General features: G+C 43.1%; 1 protein-coding gene and 1 pseudogene across 1 annotated transcript in view; one reads left to right on the top strand and one right to left on the bottom strand.

The window, feature by feature from the left end:
- The window catches only part of HS3ST4 (heparan sulfate-glucosamine 3-sulfotransferase 4), a 443,777-nt gene that overhangs the window by 359,509 nt on the left and 70,016 nt on the right, over positions 1-14,252 (top strand). The gene's annotated exons all lie outside the window — the stretch shown is intronic.
- LOC134757435 (10 kDa heat shock protein, mitochondrial-like) lies at positions 9,372-9,750 on the bottom strand (annotated as a pseudogene).

The raw sequence follows: 14,252 nt of genomic DNA on the forward strand, positions 1-14,252 counted from the left end.
CAATTATTATTTAGCATGCACCTCCAATGTCCTAAAAACATCACACAGAGAAAAATATACAGCAACTTCCAGAAGATTTAAGCAATAAGATCTGAGGAAAAAAGCAGTTCCTATGATGATGTGTATAACATCCTGATGGAGAATTTCAGAATTAAGTTCAGAATGAAGGGGATTGTTCTTTCTCTGGAAGACCAAATTTAAGACTTCAGGAAGTGTGGTTCTGATCATCTGGGGACAAGGAGATCTTGATTTTTGGTTTGGGACTTTCATGTATGTTCCTGTGCATGACACTGGTCAAATATTCACCACTCTGGACCCAATTAACTTGCCTGGAAACCTCAAAACAGACTGTAACATGTATATGCGAGTTACCAATATATATATAAAAAATACAACAGAGTCTAGTATTTATTTTCTTATTCATTACTTGTATTACCATTTACTGTGGATATTTTATGCAAGTGTAACAATACCACCATTTTGTGGTGGTTGCGGTAACATCCACCACAAAATCTCCATAATTTTAAATAATTTCTCACTCATAAAACATGCCTATCATGTGACGGCAGAAGTGCACTGCTCCACAGAGGCATTCAGGGATCTACACCAGGGGAGGCTCCCTTGTGACACAGATTTCTACCACCACAAAGACAAGGAAAAGGAAAGCTTAGTAGAAAATGCACCTGCTCTTAGAGTGATACACGTCACTTCCTCCTACATGTCATTGGTCAAAGCAGGTCATATGGCCGTGCCTGAGATTTAGCAGGTGGAGACAATCCTACCAGGTGCCCTGGGCAAGAGGAACAAATATTTGTGAAGGGTATCTCCTCAGGGTAGAAACACAACACAATACCTGACTGGTTGGATTTACATCATAATATATCCTCACTTCCATGAGAAGGAGAGAGAGAGAGAGAGAGGGAGAGAGAGAGAGAGAGAGAGAGAGAAGGAAGAAGAAGAAGAAGAAGAAGAGAAGAAGAATGCGTTAAGATTCCTTGTTTTTCACAAAGAAGCAAACTCTCCTCCATTCGAATTAACTTCCCCTCCCAATTGACTCAGTTTACCTAACAAGGCAAGAGCTAAACATCTGTTTCCCATGAATCCTTGTCAATTTCCATCAAGGGGCCAGGGAAGTAGGTGGTTCAGTGTCAGAACCAGTGGCCAGCAGACCAAGTTGGAAGTTTTTGAGAACAATTGGTCTGAAAACCATTGGTGCAAGAGGAATGGCTATCTTCAGCAAAATGAAACGGAAAGATAAGAACTGGGTACTGGAGTGGGTCAGCACCAGGTCATTGTTTTGGTGGTAATTACCCGATCAGGGTCCAGAGTTTCAAGAGAGTCTCTGAGCTGAGGACTGGGACTGTGGCTATGGGTTCCACCAACTCATAGTCAGGAGCAGGGGGCACAGAGGTGCTCTGGGAACCATCGCAAGGTAACAAAGCTGTGTGTTTAGACAGTGCTCTTTTATCTAGTGTGAGATGGATGTTTCTGACTGCTCTTTACTTACCTTTGACCACAGAAAGGTGTTTTTGCTTCTCTTCAGCAGAGAATCTTGACTCCTTGCTACCTCTTTACTGGCCTCTGAAGTCATGGGCATTTCCAAGTGCTGGACTAGATGTTCTATGGGGAACTGACAAAAATGAGATCTGATTGTTCTGTGTTGTTCCTATGACATTAAATTCAGAGCTACCCAGCACTGCCAGATCACCATCATCTTTTCTTAAATTTGATGAGTTGTTTTTTTTTTTATCATCCAAAATTGCTCTTTAATGTGAATCATTCATGAGAGAGGGTCAGGGCTCTCAGCAGGGAGGCAGCCTGCTGAGGTCAGAGAGGAAGACACAGGATTTGAAGTTAGACTGGCTCAGCCCCAAACCTCAGCTCTGGCATTGAGAAGATGTGTGGCTGTGGCTAAGTGATTAGCCTTTGTGAGGTTCAGTTTTCAGCTAGGAGGATAAAGGAGATGATATTTGTAAAGTACTTTACTTTGCCTAGCTCACAGCAGGAACTCAAGCAATGATGATAATTAGGAAGATCTGGGCACTAGTAGGGGAAACTCTTACACTCTTTTTGGGTCATGGTGGCTGGGAACTGAGGGGCACAATGACTTGGTGGGCACAGAGGCTATCAGGGAAGATGTCACATGCACCTGCTGCTGGAATTATGGTGGTAGCCTAGTTCTGGGTGTTACTCACTAATCTAGCTAAGGCTAGCAATACCCACCAATGCTTAGTTTTGAAAAGTTTCCCGCATAATAATCCTCAGACTTCTTATTTTAAAATCTTCAAATCCTGTAAACCTAGTCACTATCCCCTGGCTAAATGTCTTCCACTCTGTAGAACCATTGCATGTGGGTGCATATGGAAGCTCTATTTTCTTTCCTCTCCTCTTAAGTGTTTTTGGGATGAATAATATGCTGATATATTATAGCTCACCTTGGCTGAATATACAGAAAGAAGTGGCATGCTAACCGTCTGATGGATTTGATTCATTTGGGCAGTGAAGCTTTGCAGTTTGGGCCAAGGGTTCTCAATGACCTGGCTTGTCTGTTTACAGGGTTCAGGCTCACTGGACATTTGATAACAATCTCCTCAGGGTATAAACACAACACCATACTTGACCGGCTGGATTTACATCATAATGTATCCTAATTTGCATGAGAAAGAGAGAGAGAGAGAGAGAGAAGAATGAATTAAGATTCCTTGTTTTTCACAAGGAAGCAAACTCTCCTCCATTTGAATTAACTTCCCCTCCCAATTGACTCAGTTTACCTAACAAGGCAAGGGTTAAACATCTGTTTCCCATGAATTCTTGTCCATTTCTATCAAGGGGCCAGGGAAGTAGGTGGTTCAGTGTCAGACCCAGTGGCCAGCAGACCAGGTTGGAAGTTTTTGAGAACTATTGGTCAAAAAACCATTGGTGCAAGAAGAATGGCTGTCTTAAGCAGAATGAAATGGGAAGATAAGAACTGGATGCTGGAGTGGGTCAGCACCAGGTCATTATTTTGGTGGTAATTACCCCATCAGAGTCCAAAGTTTCAAGACAGTCTCTGAGCTGAGGACTGGGATTGTGGCTGTGTGCCCCACCAACCCACAGTCAGGAGCAGGGGGCACAGAAGTGCTCTGAGAGCCATTGCAAGGCAGCAAAGCTGTGTGTTTAGACAGTGCTCTTCCCTCTAGTGTGAGGTGGATGTTTCTGACTGACCTTTACCTAATGTGTGCACACTGGTGGGTGCTATTAGCAGCCTCTTATTCAGTAGACAGAGCCTCTCCCTGCCACTGCCCTGCTCCCAACCTCCTAAAAAATTACAAAGGACATCATTGTGTTTCCCACAGTAATGAACCATGACACATAGACATTTATTTGTCTGTTGCTTCTTAAAAATTTTTCATGATAATGCAGATCAGCGTACACTCAGCTCAGCATTCTCTGTTATGTAAATATCCTAGCAATGACAAGTTCAACATCTGTATCAATATTAGTATTATAAAATGTATACCTATTTATAATTGTACAGGTATACTTTGTGGAGTAGTTCACATTATATTGTCATATTTAATCTTCACTGTGACCTTGTAGAATTGGTCCAGGTTGAGCATTCCAAATCCCCAAATTCAAAATCCCAAATGCCCCCAGATCTGAAACTCTGAGTGTCAACGTGATGCTCAAAGGAAGTGCTCATTAGAGCACTTTTGGATTTTGGATTTTCAGATTTCAGATGCTCAGCCAGTAAGTACATGATGGAAATATTCCAAAATTTGAAAATATCCAAAATCAGAAACACCTCTGGTCACAAGCATTTTGGATAAGGGGTACTCAACCTGCACTTGATAGGTGGGAAAACTAAGGCTCAGGGAGGTTGGGTAACTTATCCAAGCTTATCCAAGATTCTCTGCTAAAGAGGAGAGCAAACACCTTTCTGTGGCCAAAGGTAGGGCCCTTCACAGGTACTTGCTTCTCTTGCCCAGGGTACATGGTAGGATCATCCCCACCTACTGAAACTCAGGTGTGGCCATATGACCTGTTTTGACCAAAGGCATGTAGGAAGAAGTGACGTGTATCACTCTAAAAGCTGGTGCAGGCTGGGCGGGGTGGCTCATGCCTGTAATCTCAGTGCTGTGGGAGGCTGAGGTGGGCAGATCATGAGGTCAAGAGATCAAGACCATCCTGGCCAACATGGTGAAACTCCGTCTCTACTAAAAATACAAAAATTAGCTGAGTGTGGTGGTGTGCACCTGTAGTCCCAGCTACTCAGGAGGCTGAGGCAGGAGAATTGCTTGAACCTGGGAGGCAGAGGTTGCAGTGAGCCGAGATCACTCCACTGCACTCTAGCCTGGTGACAGAATGAGGCTCTGTCTCTAAAGATAAAGAAAGAAAGAAATAAGCTAGTGCATTTCTTGCCAAGCATTCCTTTTCCTTGCCTTTGTGGGGGTCGTGCAGGTAGAGCTGAGCCTTCATCTGTCTGTGTGAAGAAGAGAGATGCAGGTCTGGACCAGGTAAAGCCTCCCTCTTACTGTGGAGTGTATTACAGGAGTTTCAGGAAACATCTCACTGGGGCCAGGGTTGAAGGCCACAGTCCTACTCAGAAAACGTGAGAGAGAATTAAAATCGAGTTTGATGGCAATCTGAGAAGTCCTCTCTGAGATTTAATCAGGTCCTGATGGAGTAGTCAGATTGAATGGTGCCAATTGGGAGGCAACACAAGTTGTTGCAAGGAAAACAGCCCCATTAAAGCTTTGCATTATACATGCTCTCCAAGCTATGTAATTGTGGCTGTGTGATTCCTAGCAAGTGACCAAACCTTTCTGAAATTTAATTTCCTCATCTGTTGGAGAAAGGGGCTGAGCCAGGGGCTGCACCACTGCCTGTTATTTGTGCAGTATCTGGGCATCAGCTCAGAACAACCCCTGGGGATTTTCCATTTGTCAAAAGAAGAAAAAGAAATCAGGTCCCAAAGTGATGGTAATATTTTTAGATTGCATTTCTTCCTGCAGGCTTTTTGGTTGACTTAAATGTGGGCTTTGGGGCAGGGCAGCAACACGAGTGAGCTAAAGAGGCCAGCAGGAGAGAGCTCCTTGGTTGAGAACACTGGGGGTGACATGGCTCACAGGCACAGCAGGAGGTGAACGGCTCTGTGGAGGCTGTGGCTAAAAGGTCTTAATGGATTGTGCTCTCTCCTGCCTCATGATTACAGGATTCTTTCCTGTCCATCATGTCTTGGCCAGTGCTAAAGAATTGCTGAATTTCCGCTGCACCCTCTCACTCTCCAGGGCAGAGGCAAATCTACTCGGCTAGAAATTGGTTCTGTTGTATCCTTTGCCTCTACTTTGTTCCACAGGGAAGCAGATATTCTGGAATCTGGGCTTTGGAAGCATCGTCAGAACACCTGACTCAGTCCCTTTCTGGTGCAGATGCGGAAACAGGCCCAGAGAGGGAAAGGGAATAGGTGAGGTCCTAGAAGTAGAACTGCTGAATTGGCTCCTGGTGTCCTGACGATCAGTTCAAATAAGCGAATGTCAAGGAAGGATGATTTTTCTGGCCCCATTCATTGTCCCAGTTCCAACCCGGGGGCTGGGAGGAAGGTGGGTTCTGGCTTTGAAGCCTTGGACTGAGGTGGGAGGCCTGAGGGTCACACCTTGCCAAGGGAAGTGGAAAGAATGTGATTCAAAAGATGAGTTCAAGTTGTGATCAAGCAGAGAAACCCAAAGAAGCGATCCTAAGCCTCAGGTTCAAAGAATGAGACAGAGACAGAACCTGGGACCTAGAAAAAGGCGATGGCAGAGTGGAGGCGAGGGAGAGGCCTTGTCAGAGTGGCAGGTTCAAGGGTTCAGGGTGGCAAATGAGGTGGGGCTGTATTTGGGCTGTTTTTTCCCTTCCTCCTTCCTTTCCCTCCCCTTGTCCCCCTCTCTCTCTTCTTCCCTCCCCTCCTCTCTCCTTGCCTCTCTCTCTTTTTCTTGAATATTGATCACAGAGTATGATACGTGATTTGCTTACAGAAATTCACCAAGCCAGAAAAGGCAAAACCATTTCCACAAAACATTATCTTTTATGCCTAAGAATGAAATAAAGTAGGGCGGAGAGGGTCCTTTAGCTACTTATACTGGAAAAATAGGCATGGTACAAAAACTTGGGTGAGAAAACCCAAATTAATTAACCAAGTCATTCATTAATGCATTGATTGAACAGCATGACTAATAGTTGCCAGGTTTCCATCTCCATCCTCCTCTGACCATGTGAAGCAGGCAGAACACATAACCCCTCTTAGCCTGATCTGTGAAGATCATGATAACACCTCACTGGGATTTGATAGGATTAAATTGGTTGCTCCAGGAAGGTGAACACATTTTAATATCTTTCAAACGCGCTAGTATTATTATTACTATTATTATTTTATTTTTATTTTTATTTTTTTTGAGATGGAGTCTTGCTCCGTCGCCCAGGCTGGCGTGCAGTGGCACAATCTTGGCTCGCTGCAACCTCCGCCTCCCTGGTTCAAGCAATTCTCTTGCCTCACCCTCCTGAGTAGCTGGGATTACAGGTGCCTGCCACCACGCCCAGCTAATTTTTTTGTATATTTAGTAGAGATGGGGTTTCACTGTGTTGGCCAGGCTGGTCTCAAACTCCTGACCTTGTGATCTGCCCGCCCAGGCCTCTCAACATGCTGGGATTACAGGCGTGAGCCACTGCGCCCAGCCTATTACTATTATTTTTACTTGTGATTGTTTTGATTGTTGTCAGAACCCTGAGTCCGTGCATTAGAGGTTTCCTTATGGCCAAATCAGAGAAACCCAGCCCTGCCCCGAAGAAAGACTGGATGACTGCTCAAGCTTCCTAAGACATGAGAGGACTCAGGAGACCCATGAAGCAGGTGCAGTCATTCGAGCTTGACCTATGTTGTCCTTTTATTGGAGTCTTTGGGGTGTCCACGGCTGGTAAGGTGGGAAGAACAGTAAGGATACATTAATTGAAAGCTTTCCCACCAGATTAACTTCAATTCTACACCAGCTCGTCTTATTCCCTTGCTCGAGGGACTTCCTGGTGGCCATTGAGTTGCTGAAGTACACTGCTGTCTGACTTCTTGCTTCCTGCTCTCCAACAGCTCAACATTTTACAGTCTTCAGATACTCGTCATCTTTTCACTGCCCTCTGCTTGTTTTTCCATAGCAGACATTGGTCATCAATCTTTGCACTGACACTTAGCTGTGACAGGGACTGGGACTGTTTCTCAGCATAGTTCTGCAATCTCCCATTCAGGTGGGAGATAGCCAAGGTCATCTGAAATCTGGTATAAAAACTTTCATAATGATTGAGCACCTCATATGTGTTTGGTGTTCTCCCAGACACCATACTGAGGCATAAAGCAGCACTTTCTAGTTCTCTTTGGTCTAGAAATGCCCACAACAGCAGGAGAATTTCAAGTACCACCCTGCGATCGATTGGCTGGGATTTTGTAATTAACTCATCAGTCATTAATTACTGATTGGCTGGGTATTCCAGTTCCTCTGGCTTCTCACTAACCGGAAGAATTCACTGTTATCCACATACTGAGGTTTTTTACTCTACAGTGAGTCCTCAGTATTTTATAAAGATGTTTAGTAAGACAAATGCTGTCTTTGATCTTTGAAGAATCTCACTTATTACATGTTCCCATCTTCTAAAGGGCTTGTTTATTTCTTCTCTATTACTGCTTTCTGAGCAAATTCATGGCAAAATGCACACACATCCCAACCCCATGGTGATGCAGTGTTTTGAACAGCTTTTGATGTAGAAACTTGTCAAAGTTCTTCTTATCTTTCTTCTTATTTTTTTTTCTCAGTCTAATTAAATCATTTCCACAGACTAGTTTAGCCAGATGCCTCTTTGCCATCTCAAAAAGCACTAATAAATTAGTTGAGCATGACTGTGGAAAACACGTTGTCTTCCTTTAACAGGAGATTGCTCATTATACAGCATGTACTTGTTGCTGAACGGCGTGGTCCTGGCTTACAGTGCAGTGTTAGTCAAGGCGGAGAATAGTCAGGATTACCAACTTCCAAGTCTCCACATCTCTTCTTTCTTCAAACTCTCTTTGACCACCACCATCTTGGCTACACATGAGCACCAGGAACAATTATGATCAGGAGGTGGGTAGATTTAAGAATCCTGGCCAGAAGCTGTGGAACTTGGCCTACTTTTGACTTTACTGTTTGTCCAGAATTAATGTAGGACTTTTGTTGGAAGTGATGCAAAACCTGACCAAACTAGTCTAAGTGGCTGGGAGTTTCTTAGCTCAGGAATAGGAAAAGGATAAGTTATTCCATCTCTAAGTGTAGCTTGACTCAGGGGCCCAAATAATGTCATCAGGCTTTGTTTGTCAGTTTCTCTTTCTTTATTCATCTCAGGGCTCAGATATCTGTGTCAACTTCATTCTCTGACCAAATATAATCTCGTGGTGGCAAGATGGAACCAGCAACTTTATCTTCAAATTCTCCCATTCAAGTTCCATAGGGAAAAGGGAAAAGAAGCCTGCTTTTTTCATTTTTGTTTTTATTTTCTCCTTCTGGCTCCTATAAAGGTCAAAATTCACCCTAGTTGGACGGATTTAGGTCACATGCTCATCCTGAAATGAATCATTCTGTGGCCAGGGTGATGAAATATTCTGGATAGGCTACATCATGTGTTCTACCATCTGGAGTTGCTGATGGAGTTCTACCTGAAGTATGTGGGCTAAAAATGGACAAAAAGATTAATGAGCTTTGAGTGGGTAAAACAGCACATGCCCATTATTCAGCCATTAAATTTATATCTCAGGGCTGCATTCCCCAAGTCCAAATTCAACCCAATGTCTTCCAACTCAGAGCATTTAGAGAAAGACACACTGGAGTCAGACAGAGCTGGTTCAGCTGGTGGATCCAGTTCTAATGTGTTGTTTAATGTCCTCTGGGCCTTAGTCTTCTCATCTGTAAAATGGGATAGTCATAACTTTGTCAACAGTGCTTGGCACTGTGATTGGGGCACATTAAACTTTAATCAATGGGATTCTTGCCTGTTCTTCTCATCTAGATTTCTGCCATGATAACATATTGGGTGCTGTCAATCAAATGAGGACCTACTTTGCCTTATTCATCCATTTTTGATCCCAGGGATGAGAGAGTTGTACCTGAACCTTGGCCCGATGCCTGCATTCTTGCCCACCTTCCTCTATTTCGGAATCATCTTCATTGCCATGCATCATGGACTATTGGTATAGTTTTGTTTTGTTTTTTTTTTAGTTTAGATATAATTCATTTATTATAAAAGGGAGGCACGAAAATTATTTACATGATGAAAGATTTCAGAACTTCAGTGGAATGCACGAGCTCATGTTGATGCTATTTCAATAGTGATCTATTTTAGTCTACGTACTTCCCAAGAATGTCACCATCTCTAAATAAGAAATAATTCCTGTCACCTAGCACCAGTTTGGTGCCTGCATATTCTGGGAGAAGAACTTTATCTCCAACTTTCACTACATATTCTGGCACCAAAGTTGGAGAAGAACTTTATCACCAACTTTCATGCTAACTGGTTGAATCTCTTCAACCTTCACTTTAGAGCCCAATCCAACAGCTACTACTGTTACTTGCAATATTTTTTCTTGAGATATTTCTGGAAGCATATGCCTTCTTTGGTTACAGTTTCAACTGCTTTCCTTTTAACCAGTACTTGGCCAAAGAGCAGAATAAACTTTCTAAATGCTTGTCTGCCATGATTCCTGCCATCAAGGCTCATACTTTGCTCTCATGCTGCTGATGCCAAGACACTCTGGTATCCTGTGCTGAGCTCATCCCATGAATCTCTCCATACTTCCCAGAATTCCTGGGAAAGTCTGACTTTCTCTTGTAACCCAGAGCTGGATCTAAGCATTTCTATCATCCCCAACATCTTCTTCCCCAACCCCTTCCATTGGTTGAATTATAGCCTCTGTCTGTTCCCTGCTGTCCTATCCATTTTCAGCTAATGAGGCCATGCTCAGCCTTGTCATGGATGTGTGATAAGGAGAAAATGAGTCTGGGCATGGTAGTTTACACCTGTAATCCCAGCACTTTGGGAGGCTGAGGTGTTTGAAGCCAGGAGTTTGAGACCAGCCTGGGCACATAGTGAGACCTTGTCTCTACTGGGGAAAAAAACAAAAAACAAAAAACAAAAAAAAAAAACATTAAAAATTAGCTAGGTATGGTGGTGCACACCTATAGTCCTAGCTACTTGGGAGGTTCAGTGGGAGGAGTGCTTGAGCCTAGGAGTTTGAGGCTGCAGTGAGCTATGACTGCACCACTGCACTCCAGCCTGGATGACAGAGGAAGACCCTGTCTCTTAAAAAAATAAAGAAAGAAAATGGGTAGGTGAGATGCTCACAGAACCATATTAAGCTGAGTTGGCAAGCATGTTAAAGGGCATCTGATACAACTTTTCTCTTGTGGGGAACGTCCTAGCTGATTGCATGGGCCGGGGACACAGAATGTTGTTTGGATGCCAGTAATGAACCTCCAGATGCCACAAAGCCGTGGGTAACTAGTAAACTCCAGTAAATTAGGACATTCTTGTTGGTAATTAACATCCCCTACTCCCTCAGGGAAACAACTAAAACACTGTCAGGATCCACTTTCTGGAGGAAATGGCCTTAAATTAGATCTTAGGGAGTCGATTAGGTTTATGACTAAAATATATAAGAAGCTAGGTAGGTAACATAAACAAGAGAATGGGGCTAGTGTCCACGTATGTGCTGTCTGCGTGTTGGGGACTATGGTGAGCCAGACAGCACAGACCCTCTTTAAGAAACCAGCCATTGTTCATCTCTCTCCAATAGATGTCATACAGGAGGGAATGCCCAGTGTAGGCAAATCTTCCACCTTTGCAAGAGATGATGGAAATCTTTTAAACTAAACTCAGTTTTTAAATGTTAGTTACTTTTAATCCCTATCCAAAAAAACAGGTTTCCAATGCTGTCTTAATGTTTAGCAAGGTGCTTAGGGTATAGAGGGTAGAAGGGAGGCTTGCTAGGTGTGGGATAGACCACGAGCAAAGGCCCAGAGGGAAGACTGAGCATCGTGCAGAAGCCACAGTGAAGCACGTAGACGTCATGGAGGATTTAGGCACTGGTGGGAAAAACACAGGGTACATAGGACCAGATTCAGGAGAGACTTGAAGTCAGCCAGAGTAGTTCAGATAGATTTATGGCATAGGCCAGGACTGGGAAGGCCTAGGAGCAGCTAGGATTGTAGTCTTTTTTTTTTTTTTTTTTTTTGAGACAGAGTTTCACTCTTGTTGCCTGGGCTGAAGTGCAATGGCATGATCTTGGCTCACCGCAACCTGTGCTTCCCAGGTTCAAGTGATTCTCCTGCCTCAGCCTCCCCAGTAGCTGGGATCACAGGCATGTGCCATCACACTGGGCTGATTTTGTATTTTTCTTGGAGACGAGGTTTCCCCATGTTGGTCAGGTTGGTCTCGAACTCCCAACCTCAGGTGATCCACCTGCCGCGGCCTCCCAAAGTGTTGGGATTACAGGCATGAGCCACCGTGCCCAGCAGGATTGTAGTCTTAATTATGTGGCTGTTCATACCATCACCACCAGTAAAGTTAATCTGAGGTTGGATTAAAATACATTCCAGATAGTGTCTCATTGTGGCTTTGATTTACATTTCTTAATGATCAATGATGTTGAGCTTTTATTCATATGATTCCTCAAAGACCTGAAGACAGAAAAACCATTTGACCCAACAATCCCATTACTGGGTATATACCCAAAGGAATATAAAACATACTATTATAAAGACACATGCATGCATATATTCATTGCAGCACTGTTCACAACAGCAAAGCCATGGAATCAACCTGAATGCCCATCAATGATAGACTGCATAAAGAAAATGTGGTACATATACACCATGGAATACTATGCAGCCATAGAAAAGAATGAGATCATGTCCTTTGCAGGGACATGGATGGAGCTGTAGGCCATTATCACTAGCAAACTAACACAGGACAGAAAACCAAATACCATATGTTCTCACTCATAAGTGGGAGCTAAATGATGAAAACACATGGACACACAGAGGGGAATGACACACACTGGGGCCTTTCAGAGGCTGGAGGGTGGGAGGAGGGAGAAGATAAGGAAAAATAGCTAATGGGTACTGGGCTTAGTACATGGGTGATGAAAGAATCTGTACAACAGACCTGCATAACACATGTTTCCCTTTGTAACAAATCTGCACTTGTACTCCTGAACTCAAAATAAAAGCGAAAAAAAAGATACAAATAAAATATGGTCCAGTAAGTTTGGACAGTCAGCATAGACTACACCACAAAGTAAGAGATAAAGAGGGAGAGGAGGCAAAATGATGCACATGAATTTCAACATTTATTGAGAGTTCTTAGTTTCTAAGCTCTGTACACCAGCCTAGTCACAGGAGATTGAATATAAGTAAGAAGTGAATCACACCTCAGACTACTGACAATCTAGATGGAGAAATTCAGATAGAGGAAAATTAGAGATCAAGTTCCAAAACCTTGCACTGGCTTCTTAGTTGTGATAGAAAAGAGCAAAACAGGACAACAAAATAATTGTCTACATCACATATACGTTAATAAGACACGTCTGCCCATTTTTATGGCATTATGTTACTCAAAAGAGGTGGACGTGAGATCCATACAGCTGCCCATTGTATGATATGCCATATCTTTACAATCTTGTAGAGAAGAGTGGTCTTCACTATGAATCCTAAAATGCAAGGCACGAGTAAGACCACTCAATAGGAGACTTGCTTTGTAAGTGATTTGCTTACAACATGAACACCTGTATGTGGGGTAAAAGCAGAGATGGTTAAGAGTTTTACAAACAATACAAGGGGTATGAGCTAATTATTAGATAAAGGAAGTCCTACATGTCTATCATATAAAACTTATTTTTCTTGGCCAAAAGTTTTTAAAAAGGAATTTGTAAAGAGGTGGGAGGAACAGTATTCTCTCGCAAGAGAGATGGAACATTTTAATGATGTTATTGAGAGCAAGAATATTATCACTGCATCATTTTGTACTATCTGTTATTTGAGGAAATGAAATATTCTACGTAAGAAATGAACAAAGGCGAAAAGTTTTAATCTGTTCCCCGTTCAGTCCCTTCCTTCTTCTTTCCTTCTCTCCCTCTCTTCTTTTCTTCCTCTTTCCCTCTACTCATTCTCTGAGCATCTGCAAGAAACCTGGGTGATTTCCAACACACACCTGTCACTTAGGTAAATGAGACTCACCACCAGCAGCTGCAGTGTTGAGACACTTGAAAGGTTAATTACAGAAAGACAGTGTGCAGAAGAGCAGGTAGAATAAAGTGCTGAATTCCTCCTGCCTAATTGTCACCGCAGAATTCCACACGATTTCTTGCATCTCACTTTAGAATGAGAGCCTCACTCTACATTCTTTCTATGACCAAAGGAAGGAGATCCCTTTGCAGTATGCAATGCTCAGGGACATCTGTTCTGTGGACATTAGTTCTATATATGGAATGAATTCCTGTGGGGTTGTGTAGGCATCACCAAATTTTATGTAGTAAATAATCATTGGCAGGGTCTGTGCTGTGGAACAGGACTGCAGATACAGATAAAGTCATATGAGGACTCCCAGGAGCTAGATCAGGTAGGAAAGTCCTTGTAAGTGCATGGGAATTTGAGAGGTAGGGGGGATTAAGCACCATTTTTTAGGCTGCACTGGTTGCCCAGAGGGGTGGTTTGTCCCTCATCATCTCTACTTAACAACACTTCCACACCTCCTCCAAACAAACTGCAATTGAAATAAAAAAAAAAATCTAAACGTGCTTCCTGTGCAAATATTATTTTCAGACAAAGTCTCCCACTCTTAGTCCAACAAAATAGCTGCTTCCAACCACTTCCTAGAGAGAAGTTCTGAATCAGCATTGATTCTCTGTCCCTCCTCATTTTGAATGCATAATCTGAGCGCTAAAATAATAGCGTCATCCATTGCTCCCCTTCTCTGCTAGGTCATGTCCCAAGGGAGACATGACCAAATTAGTGAAAACAATTTGGAGTCAAAGATATTTGGGTGTAACTTTTCTCTGCCACTAATTGAGTTTGTGACCCTAAGTATAGCATTCCCACCACCCCCCACCCCAGCCACCCCCGTGCCACCTCACTGATTCTGTTTTCTCTTTTGTAACTTGGGAAAATGAAATTGTCCTCCCAGGGTTGATGTTAAATAAAGTCAAGAAAAATTGCTGCTGGCAC

This window comes from Gorilla gorilla, chromosome 18 (assembly GCF_029281585.2).
Source record: "Gorilla gorilla gorilla isolate KB3781 chromosome 18, NHGRI_mGorGor1-v2.1_pri, whole genome shotgun sequence".
In the NCBI taxonomy this organism is placed as follows: domain Eukaryota; kingdom Metazoa; phylum Chordata; class Mammalia; order Primates; family Hominidae; genus Gorilla; species Gorilla gorilla.